Here is an 11,855-nt window from a genome sequence, read left to right on the forward strand (position 1 = left end):
TCCAGACCCCGACACGGTAGCAGCAGACGAGACCCTGCGATACCTTACAGAAAAATCAGTAGACGCTGCAGTTGCAGCCATCCTGGCCAGAAGACAAGCCAACGATACCTCCTATCAGCTTCCTCTCCATATACAAGAGGCAATTACAGAGAAACACAGAGTCCTCAGGGAATGGCAACGAACGGCAAACCCCGCCACCAAACGCCTGCTCAACAGGCTGCAGAGGCAGATTAAACCAGCAGCAGAGGAAAACAGGAATCAGGTTTGGGCTGACAAGATAACCAATATCCGAACAGAAGATGAGTCAGCTTGGAGACTAACCAAAAGGCTCATGGGCAGCTCCCAGAGGATTCCACCACTACAGGTCGGGAATGACATATTGTGCGAACCCGACGCCAAAGCTAACGCCCTAGCAGACATTTTTCAGGCAAACTTCAACCCCATGAATGATCCCAGTGACCCTGCACACATTCGCATGGTAAACACCCACCCCCGCTATTCCTGAACAGACATGACGAAAATGACAGGATAGAAGAGATACCACAGAAGAGGTCGCCTGCCAGATGGCTCAACTGAACCACAAAAAGGCAGGAGGCCCGGACCAACTCACAAACCACATGATCAAAAAGATGCCACCAATAGCTGCCACCCACCCTACCAAAGCCTTCAACAACATACTGCACACTGGGATATACCCACGCACCTGGAAACACGCAACCATCATCCCGATACCAAAGCCAGGGAAGGATGCAAGGCAACCCAACAGCTACAGACCTATAAGCCTCCTCCCAGCGATCTACAAAGTGTTCGAACGTATCTACAGGGCTATTACAAATGATTGAAGCGATTTCATAAATTCACTGTAGCTCCATTCATTAACATATGGTCACGACACACTACAGATACGTAGAAAAACTCATGAAGTTTTGTTCGGCTGAAGCCGCACTTCAGGTTTCTGTTGCCAGAGCGCTCGAGAGTGCAGTGAGACAAAATGGCGACAGGAGCCGAGAAAGCGTATGTCGTGCTTGAAATGCACTCACATCAGTCAGTCATAACAGTGCAACGACACTTCAGGACGAAGTTCAACAAAGATCCACCAACTGCTAACTCCATTCGGCGATGGTATGCGCAGTTTAAAGCTTCTGGATGCCTCTGTAAGGGGAAATCAACGGGTCGGCCTGCAGTGAGCGAAGAAACGGTTGAACGCGTGCGGGCAAGTTTCACGCGTAGCCCGCGGAAGGCGACGAATAAAGCAAGCAGGGAGCTAAACGTACCACAGCCGACGGTTTGGAAAATCTTACGGAAAAGGCTAAAGCAGAAGCCTTACCGTTTACAATTGCTACAAGCCCTGACACCCGATGACAAAGTCAAACGCTTTGAATTTTCGGCGCGGTTGCAACAGCTCATGGAAGAGGATGCGTTCAGTGCGAAACTTGTTTTCAGTGATGAAGCAACATTTTTTCTTAATGGTGAAGTGTTTAAACCTCCTCTACTAAGTAACGTGCCAGAACTACGAGCTCGCATCAACGATGCTTTCGAACTCATTGATGGGAACATGCTGCGCCGAGTGTGGGAAGAACTTGATTGTCGGCTTGATGTCTGCCGAATCACTAAAGGGGCACATCTCGAACTTTTGTGAATGCCTAAAAAAAATTTTTGAATTTTTGTATGTGTGTGCAAAGCATTGTGAAAATATCTCAAATAATAAAGTGACTGAAGCGATTTCACAGCTCTACAATCATTTGTAATAACCCTGTACTTAAAGAAACTATTCCAACACGTCCAGGCCGAACAGTTACTGCCAGACGAACAATTTGGCTTCCGCCAAGAACACTCAACGACCCAACAACTGCTAAGATTAGTAGAAGAGGCACTAGAAGCCACAGAGCGGAGAGAATATCTGGGAGCGGTCTTCTTAGGTGTCTCCCGAGGCTTTGACTGTGTGGCACCAGGGACTCCTGTACAAACTACTGTACAGGGGGGATCCCTGTGTCACACGTGAGCCTAATACAGTCCTACCTGCGAGGACGAACGTTCACGGTAAGAACACAAGACGGCGAATCGACAAGAAGGCCGATACTGGTAGGGGTGTCTCAGGGAAGCATACTGGGCCCCATTCTGTACATACTGTATAGAAGCGACCTCCCCTCGACGCCAAGAGTGAAATCTGCTTTATATGCAGACGACACAGCCCTGTACACAAAAAGCAGGACCCCAGGTACGTCAGACATCGCCTGCAGAACGCCATCAACGACCTAACAGACTGGGGCACAAAGTTGCGTCTGTCGTTCAACAGAGCAAAAACCCAAGTGTTAGTAATCTGCAGAAGGAAATTCCCAGCCGAACTGGAACCTATCAGTCAGAGGAATCCCAGTCCCATGGGGCAGTACTGCAAGATACCTAGGGGTCACCCTGGATAGACGGCCTACCTGGAAGCAACACGTCACGGAACTACACGGGAAGGCAAAGGGACACTCCGCACGTTATACCCCCTCCTGAACCCCAACTCCACTCTCCCCGAAGACCTTGGGATCACCCTATACATAATGCTTGTAAGACCACTGCTCGAATATGCAGCAGTAGTCTGGGGTAACGCTGCCAACCTACACATTGACCGCCTGCAGAGGGTACAGAACTGTGCCCTGAAAAGAACCCTCCACCTCCCCATATGGTTTCCAACAGAGGAAGTCTACCTCCTGGCTGGAGTGCCCAGACTACGGGAAAGGTACCGTCAACTGGCCAACGCCTTCTATGAAAAGGCAGGGCAATCCAACAACAGACTAATCTCAGCCCTGGGACACAGGGAACACCGCTCCCAGCACACGCGCTGGCCGGACTTGCTCCGAACAGAGCAACCGTGAAACCCAAACCCTACTCCTGCGTGAAAGCAAGCACGAATGGACACAAGTACGAATGAATGAACAAAAGAACCCCTGGAGCATGAAAGGACGAGTCAATGTGAGTGTAAAAAAAAAACGCTGCAGCCGAACAGCACCAGAAGAAACACCCAACAAACAAGAAGAAGTAGTACCGCAGGAAAACCAACCTTCCTTCTTAGGAAGAAACAGGCAATTATTCCCTCCTCTACAAACTGCTCCCCAGCAACTCTCAAATCCACAAGTTACTCCCTTCCCGCTAGAAGAAGATCATCCCTCCACGAATTACTCCCCTCCTAACTCCCTAACTCCTGGTGTATGGATGAGTAAATGTGAAAAAAAAAAATCCGCTACAGAGAATAGCAGCCAATTTAGAAAAATAAAGGTATCAAAGAGAAGAAACACATAAATAGATGTCAGGATACCGTACTTTTGAGATAAGTCTGCAGGTGAAGCTCCACGAGCTAGTACTGGCACGCCACCAGAGGAAAGAAGCAGCCCTCTGAAGACCAAGATGCCGTGCGCCGCTACATTCGAGGGGTGGACCGGTAGTGAGCAGACCCTACACTGCCGCGCGCTGCTGGGTGGTCCTCTGGGAGGGCTACGCTAGCCGTAGCTTAGCAAAGTTCGTCGTAAACGTTGTGCGTGCACAACGCAGGCAAAATTGTCGTGTGTGGGTGCGCACGCTTCGCGACTGCGCAGCAAATTTGTTGCGGTAGGACTCTCACGTGGTCGCTTAGTCGTGCGGCTGCTGCCGGTCTACTGGCAGCGCGGCTGCGGCGAGGGCCGTGGCTTTCTAGTTCACCGGTCGTCTGATAGCCTCAGACGTGAACCGTCCAGAGACTGCCGCAGGCCATCCTCCCTGCTCCTCCCAGAGTAGGGAAATTCCTACTCCCGTGGTGCTACCCGGTTACCGGCGCGTAGTCAATGGTAGGGCTGGCGCTGTTCGGGGAGACCTAACGGTGCCAACAAACGAATAACCAGTGCCCCTGGGCAGTGCATGTCAGGCTTCAAGTGCCGCTGACACAGACATCTCGGGTAAGCCCAAAGCCTCAGCCCGCTGCGGCACCCAGTCACTGGGTACCCGCGGATAACCAAACTCAGCCATAACAAAAACTAAAACACGAGTTCAAGACGCGGACGTGATGCCAGGGCCTAAGCGTCCGGCCCCAAGCCGGCTCGCTGAGGAAGCAGAACAAACAGCCAGTGATGACGTGGAAGTAGGAGGCGGAAACCGTTGTCGCGAACAACCCGACCTCAAACAGCTTCGCACCGACCGCTACCGGCGGTGCGGCAAAGGGCGAACGAAGCACCGCCCACCCGTCCCTCGACCTCAGGCGCGCAGGCGCAACCGAGGCCGAAACGGGAAAAGGTGCCCCCAATCTTTGCAACGTTTGTCAATGGCACCATGAAAGGCATAAAGGAGGTTGCCCCACACCTAAAAGGAGGACTAAACACCTCATGCAGGGGGTCCTCTGTCAAATTCCAACTATCGACCTTGCCAGATTACAGATCTCTCACAGACTACTTCACCCAGAAAAAGATTCCCTTTCACACATACCCAATCAACGAGAAAAACACATACAAGGCGGTGATCAAAGGTCTCCCCAGAGACACCGATCCCGCAGAAATAAAGGAGCTTCTCATCGAGCGTCACTTCCAGGATTTTGAGGTCAAACAGGAGACCAAGGCATCTGACCCGAGTAACCTGGGAGAAGGACGCAAGAAGAGAGCATCCTTCAAAATCATACTGCACCCAGACGAAAGAAATAGAGAGCTCTTGAAAATAGAGCTCTCCACGAACTGTAAGGTTACGATAGAAAAGTACAGCCAGCCTGAAGGCCCTGTTCAGTGCCAACAGCTGTTTCACTCAGCAGAACAGTGCCATCACCCACCGAAGTGCGTCAAGTGTGCCGGCCCACACTTGACTAACACCTGCAAAAAGAGCCGTGCAACCCCGGCAAAACGCGCCCTATGTGGGGGCGATCACCCGGCCAGCTACAGCCGATGCCCCACACGGATACAGCTGATGTCTACCCGCCCCCCTCGGTCGGCAAACGGTGTCGCCCTGTCGCGAGGCGCTTCCGCCTCTACGGCGCCGCAGCCCACACCTGCGGCCTCCGCCAGCAGCCGCAGAGCGACTGCGCCGGGGCGAGAAGCCTTTCCCTCGCTTCCCCACCCACGCGCCCGCCGCCCCCCCCCCCCCCCATCACTAACGTACATGTCGAGAAGTCCCGCCGGAAAGGGCGCAGGGCACAATGCTACTCCTGTCAAGGATTAAACCACGTTGCAAGATACTGTACGATGCCCCCAACGTGTGTGAAATGCGCTGGGGAGCACCAAAGCAGAGACTGCCCCCACACCAAATACGAACACACCCAAGTGCTGCAACTGCGGGCTTGCCCACGTTGCGAGCTATGGGGGTGCGCGGTTTTTAAGAAGGCCGAAGCCAAACAGTTGAAGAATAACATACCGGCTAGGAATAACAACAAACCTGCTAGGAAAGTCGAGACTGGCGTGAGCTACTCTAGCATCACCAATCCGCGAAATGACGCACACTCAACCACAAGAGGCAAGCTCGCTGACGCGGGAAGCGTAAGTGAGCGGGCCACCGCATCAATGAGCGCGGCAAACATGAGCGAGAACGAAACGGTTACAGCCACGGAACACTCACATGCTGCGAACACCACCTCGGTAAACATCGCTGAAGAACTCCGCGAGATGCGCCTCCTGATGACATCACTAGCTGAACTGGTGAAATCACTACCGCAGCTGCTAGTAACTCCACTTACGACGGCTAACAAGGCCCAACAACACCCAGGAACTAATAACAACCAATGAATAGCATCGTCAATGGTTTAACAGTTTGCGCCTGGAACGCAAACGGCATACACACCCAAGTTGGGGAATTCAGGCAGTTTCTTCGAGACAAGGCAATCGATATATGTCTAGCTTCGGAAACAAAACTTAAGCCTAACATATACGTACGCGCGGTAAATTACACATGCCACCGCACAGATAGGCTAATACATGAAGGAGGCACTGCTACAGGGTGTTTCAAAAATGACCGGTATATTTGAAACGGCAATAAAAACTAAACGAGCAGCGATAGAAATACACCGTTTGTTGCAATATGCTTGGGACAACAGTACATTTTCAGGCGGACAAACTTTCGAAATTACAGTAGTTACAATTTTCAACAACAAATGGCGCTGCAAGTGATTTGAAAGATATAGAAGACAACGCAGTCTGTGGGTGCGCCATTCTGTACGTCGTCTTTCTGCTGTAAGCGTGTGCTGTTCACAACGTGCAAGTGTGCTGTAGAAAACATGGTTTATTCCTTAGAACAGAGGATTTTTCTGGCGTTGGAATTCCACCGCCTAGAACACAGTGTTGTTGCAATAAGACGAAGTTTTCAACGGAGGTTTAATGTAACCAAAGGACCGAAAAGCGATACAATAAAGGATCTGTTTGAAAAATTTCAACGGACTGGGAACGTGACGGATGAACGTGCTGGAAAAGTAGGGCGACCGCGTACGGCAACCACAGAGGGCAACGCACAGCTAGTGCAGCAGGTGATCCAACAGCGGCCTCGGGTTTCCGTTCGCCGTGTTGCAGCTACGGTCCAAATGACGCCAACGTCCACGTATCGTCTCATGCGCCAGAGTTTACACCTCTATCCATACAAAATTCCAACGCGGCAACCCCTCAGCGCCGCTACCATTGCTGCACGAGACACATTCGCTAACAATATAGTGCACAGGATTGATGACTGAGATATGCATGTGGGCAGCATTTGGTTTACTGACGAAGCTTATTTTTACCTGGACGGCTTCGTCAATAAACAGAACTGGCGCATATGGGGAACCGAAAAGCCCCATGTTGCAGTCCCATCGTCCCTGCATCCTCAAAAAGTACTGATCTGGGCCGCCATTTCTTCCAAAGGAATCATTGGCCCATTTTTCAGATCCGAAACGATAACTGCATCACGCTATCTGGACATTCTTCGTGAATTTGTGACGGTACAAACTGCCTTAGACGACACTGCGAACACCTCGTGGTTTATGCAAGATGGTGCCCGGCCACATCGCACGGCCGACGTCTTTAATTTCCTGAATGAATATTTCGATGATCGTGTGATTGCTTTGGGCTATCCGAAACATACAGGAGGCGGCGTGGATTGGCCTCCCTATTCGCCAGACATGAACCCCTGTGACTTCTTTCTGTGGGGACACTTGAAAGACCAGGTGTACCGCCAGAATCCTGAAACAATTGAACAGCTGAAGCAGTAAATCTCATCTGCATGTGAAGCCATTCCGCCAGACACGTTGTCAAAGGTTTCGGGTAATTTCATTCAGAGACTACGCCATATTATTGCTACGCATGGTGGATATGTGGAAAATATCGTACTATAGAGTTTCCCAGACCGCATCGCCATCTGTTGTTGAAAATTGTAACTACTGTAATTTCGAAAGTTTGTCTGCCTGAAAATGTACTGTTGTCCCAAGCATATTGCAACAAACGCTGTATTTCTATCGCTGCTCGTGTAGTTTTTATTGCCGTTTCAAATATACCGGTCATTTTTGAAACACCCTGTATATACATTAAAAACTGCATTAAGCACCATGTCGCGTAGTCGAAGCCGCAGCAGTCTTAGCAAAAACATCGTCAGGCGAAACCACATTCGTAGCGGCCTACCGACCACCAGGTAAACTTCTGGACCCAGCGGACCTTGCGGCATTGTTGTCCATCCGCGGTAAAATCTTTATTGTGGGTGACATGAATGCCAAGCATCCCGAGTGGAAATCCAGAGTTACCAACGCAACTGGGCGTCACCTGCTAACGGTAGGCCGTCGACACAACGCGGTCGCCCTGGGGCCGTATGTCCCCACCTCCTATCCTGCGAAAGGCGGCCGTGCCGACGTGCTTGACATCGCCCTGCTGAAGGGTGTGGGCAACCGCACAACGGCGACGAAATGCGCTCTCGCCGGATCACCTCCCGGCGATTTCCGACACCGTAGGCCACTAGGGAAAGCCAACTGGGAGCAGTTCAGAGAGAGCCTGCAAGGCACACTCGATGACATCCCAGACCCCACAGACATAGGTACTGATGAGGCCATCAGAAGATTTAATGTACCAACTATACAGGCCGTAGAAAATGCATCTCCCAGAGGCCGACAAAGAATAAAAAAGGCGCGCTCGAGGACCAAGACATCAAAAGACTTCGCCAACGTTCGGCGGTAGCTCCGAGGATATATGGTCTCCCAAAAACGCATAAAGAAGGGATGCGATCCTTAGTCAGCAACAGAGCATGCCCGCCAAGTGCTGCCCCAAAAGATACGTCGGTGCCCCTAAGACCTTATGTGGGGAAATGTGCGCACCATATCCGGAACTCGACGGACTTCATTGGTCGCATGAAGAATCCGACATCATGTTCAGCTTCGATGTCGCCTCGTTATTCACACGTGTCCCGCTGGAAGATTCTCTCCACTTAATCGGTGAGAAATTCGGGCCTGAGCTGACAACTGTTCAGGCACATGTTATTTACATACTTTGTCTTCAATGGTCAGTACTACGAGCAGACCGACGTAGTAGCCATGGGGAGCCCGCTCTCTCCACTGGTGGCCAGCCTGTTCATGAAGAGGAAGCACTGGAAGCCGCCGAACTGAAACCTGTATGCTTCTTTCGCTACGTGGACGACACGTTCGTCATCTAGCCACATAGACAGGAACAGCTATAGATACAGATTTTTCTACAACATCTAAATTCGGTCCACAGTAACATTCTGTTCACCATGGAGGCTGACAAAGATGGAAAACTACCCTTTCTTGATGTCCTAGTGGAACGTAGGTCTCATGGCTCACTGGATCACAGTGTGTACCGCAAGCCTACACATACTGATCTGTATCTACATGCCTCCAGCTGCCACCATCCGGCGCAGCTTAATGGAATGCTCAACACCTTGGTACATAGAGCACACTCAATCTCTGATGAACAGAACTTGCCAACGGAACTCAAACACCTGGACACCGTGTTCCGCAAGAATGGGTATGGCAACCGCCAAATCCGAAGGGCCTTCCGACAACAGAAGTGCAGCAAGAACCGAGATGAAGAACAACCCGAAGAAGAGAAGCAAGCTCTGGCCCTTCTGCCGTTTGCTGGCAACGTGTCGTCAAAAACAGGGAGAGATTGCCAATCTTGTGTCGTCTTAATCTTCCGACCACCTAGGAACGGCCTTAAGAAAGCGGGCGTATACAAAATCCCGTGGGGCTGTGCCAAATCCTACATCGGCCGAACAGTTCGCACGGTCGAAGACCGATACAAGGAAGACGAACGTCACACCCGCTTACGCCAACCCAGACATTCGGCCCTAGCAGAACACTGCATTGAAACCGGACACACAGCGAAATTCGGAGAGACAAAAATCCTGACGGCCACATGTGCCTACTGGGACAGTATCTACAAGGAGGCCATAGAAATTCGCGTAACAAATAACCTCATCAACAGGGACACCGGGTTTCAACTTAGCAAGGCCTGGAAACCATTATTAAACACCATCAAAGAGCAACGGCGCGAAGGGACGCGAGATCCTTCCGCCACGGCGGACGGAGATGAACTGCGCCTACCACCGGGCGTGGCTGCAGCTACCCCCACCCCTCCCATCACACGGCGCTCCGCCGGCCGTCCGCGCCGGGGTACGACTGGGGCCCTCGCGGACATAAATACCACGGACACAGCTCAGACAGATCATTGCATCAGCACCACCTGATGATGGCGGAACGGTTATTCGCCGAAATATCGTGGAACTTCGACGATCGGATCCGGCTGGACACCTGAGAACCTTGGATACAGCATATTCGCCGGGAAAGCTTCAGATCACATATAAGAATGAAAGAATTCTCACACCAGCTCTCCCCAGAACCATTAGACGCCATAGATAGAGTATTCCGTGAATGGCAGGTGAGTAGAAGTCCAGCCACCAAGCGCCTCCTCAACAGGCTCAGGAAAGAGCTGAAAGTGGCGGTGGAGGGACACCGAAATAGGGAATGGGAAAGGAAAATAGCTAGCCTGCAAATAAACGACGGGTCAGCATGGCAAATGACGAAGTACTTCTTAAGGAAAGGTCAAAGCATCCCTCCCCTACAATTCGGTGGTGAAGTGATCTGCGAGCCTGACGCCAAGGCCAGTGCCCTGGCTGATGTCTTTGCGGAAAGCTTCACACCTGTAGAGGACCCTATTGACGAGGAGCACATACGTTTAGTGCAGCAACGCCTCCCAGTCTTTTTCGAGGGGGAAGCAGTAGCAGACATCGAAGAATTCACAGACGAGGCACAACTGAAGCAGCTAAACCCGAGGAAAGTCGGTGGGTGCGACCAGCTGGAAAACGCTATACTACTTCAGCTTCTTCAAACAGCTATTCGCCCCATCACAGCGATCTTCAATCAAATTATTCAGACCGGCAACTTCCCCTCTGCATGGAAACATGGCCCCCACAGAATTACAGGCCGATCAGCCTTTTACCGGCAATCTCTAAGATATTTGAGCGCTTGTACTCTAAAGGGTTAATGCTGCATGTAAACGCGGAGTAGCTGATCCCGCCGGAACAATTCGGCTTCCGACGCGGACACAACACCGAGCAACAGCTGCTACGTCTGGCAGAGGACGCGATGAGTGCCCTGGAGAATTGGCAGAACGGAGGGGCCGTGCTGCTTAATGTCTCTAGGGCTTTCGACTGTGTTTGGCATAAGGACCTCTTATACAAATTGTTCACACTGGGGGTACCGACTCCACACGTCCGTCTTATCGTGTTCTATCTTAGTGGACGAACGTTCAATGTCCGTGTGAGAGCGCACATATCCACAACTAGGCCCATACAGGCGAGAGTACCGCAGGGTTCTGTTCTCGGACCCCTGCTGTATTCCCTGTATACCTCGGACACTCCAAAGGTCAACAGAGTCTCGCTCGCATGATACGCGGACGACACCGCGTTGTACGCCATAAGCGCGAATGCGAACGTCATGCGCCGCCGCCTGCAGGCGGCATGTGACGCTCTAGGCACATGGGCCACAAAGTGGTGCCTTAAATACAGTGCCGGCAAAATTCAGGCAAACATATTCACGAGGAAAAATATCCTCATCGACCTATAGCAGGTGCGGATCATGGGAGGCCCCAACCCATGGTCCCGCACTGCAAAGTACCTCGGGGTGACACTCGACACACGCCTCACGTGGGGGCCACACGTAAGGGATATTAGAAGTGAAGCCTATGGAAGATTGAGAACACTTTACCCGATCTTGAACCCTAAGACAACCCCACCCACACGCTGCGGTATTACGCTGTTTCTCGCCCTTATAAAGCAAGTAATGGAGTATGCGGCAGTCGTGTGGGGTAATGTAGCAGACTGCCACATTCGAAGATTGCAGGGCCTCCAGGGTAGAATCCTTAGGATTATCATGAAACTCCCGCGTGACTTCCCAACTAGGGAGCTACATAAATATGACAGGAGTACAGGCAATTAAAGATAGGATTAGACAAACGGCACCACTTTTCTACGAAAAGTCACAGCAGTCCGAAAATAGGCTTGTCTCGAATCTGGGGAACAAACCACACAGAAGGGGTGAGGGGTGGCATGAGCCCCCTCTCATATTTCCATCTTACTCTGAGTAATTCGATTTTCCTCTCTAATTGCATGCGCCTAGAACCGCACGGCTACACCGGCCGGCCCAGGAACACACTAAACATACAAACCAACCTTCAGCGTGGTAATACAATACGTCGACTATGACATAAAGCCGGCAAAGATAACAAGAGAGCTCGAAAAGCAAAACTTTGACGTAAAATACGTATGTCGTGTAAGAAGCCGAGACACAAACAAGGAACTAAAAAATATGCTAGTAATATCGCACGACCAGGCCACAATAGACCGCCGCCTAAGCGAAAACATCCGCATGTTCCATCGGACGTACCCAGGAGAACCAT

This window comes from Schistocerca americana, chromosome 8 (genome assembly GCF_021461395.2).
Source record: "Schistocerca americana isolate TAMUIC-IGC-003095 chromosome 8, iqSchAmer2.1, whole genome shotgun sequence".
NCBI lineage: Eukaryota > Metazoa > Arthropoda > Insecta > Orthoptera > Acrididae > Schistocerca > Schistocerca americana.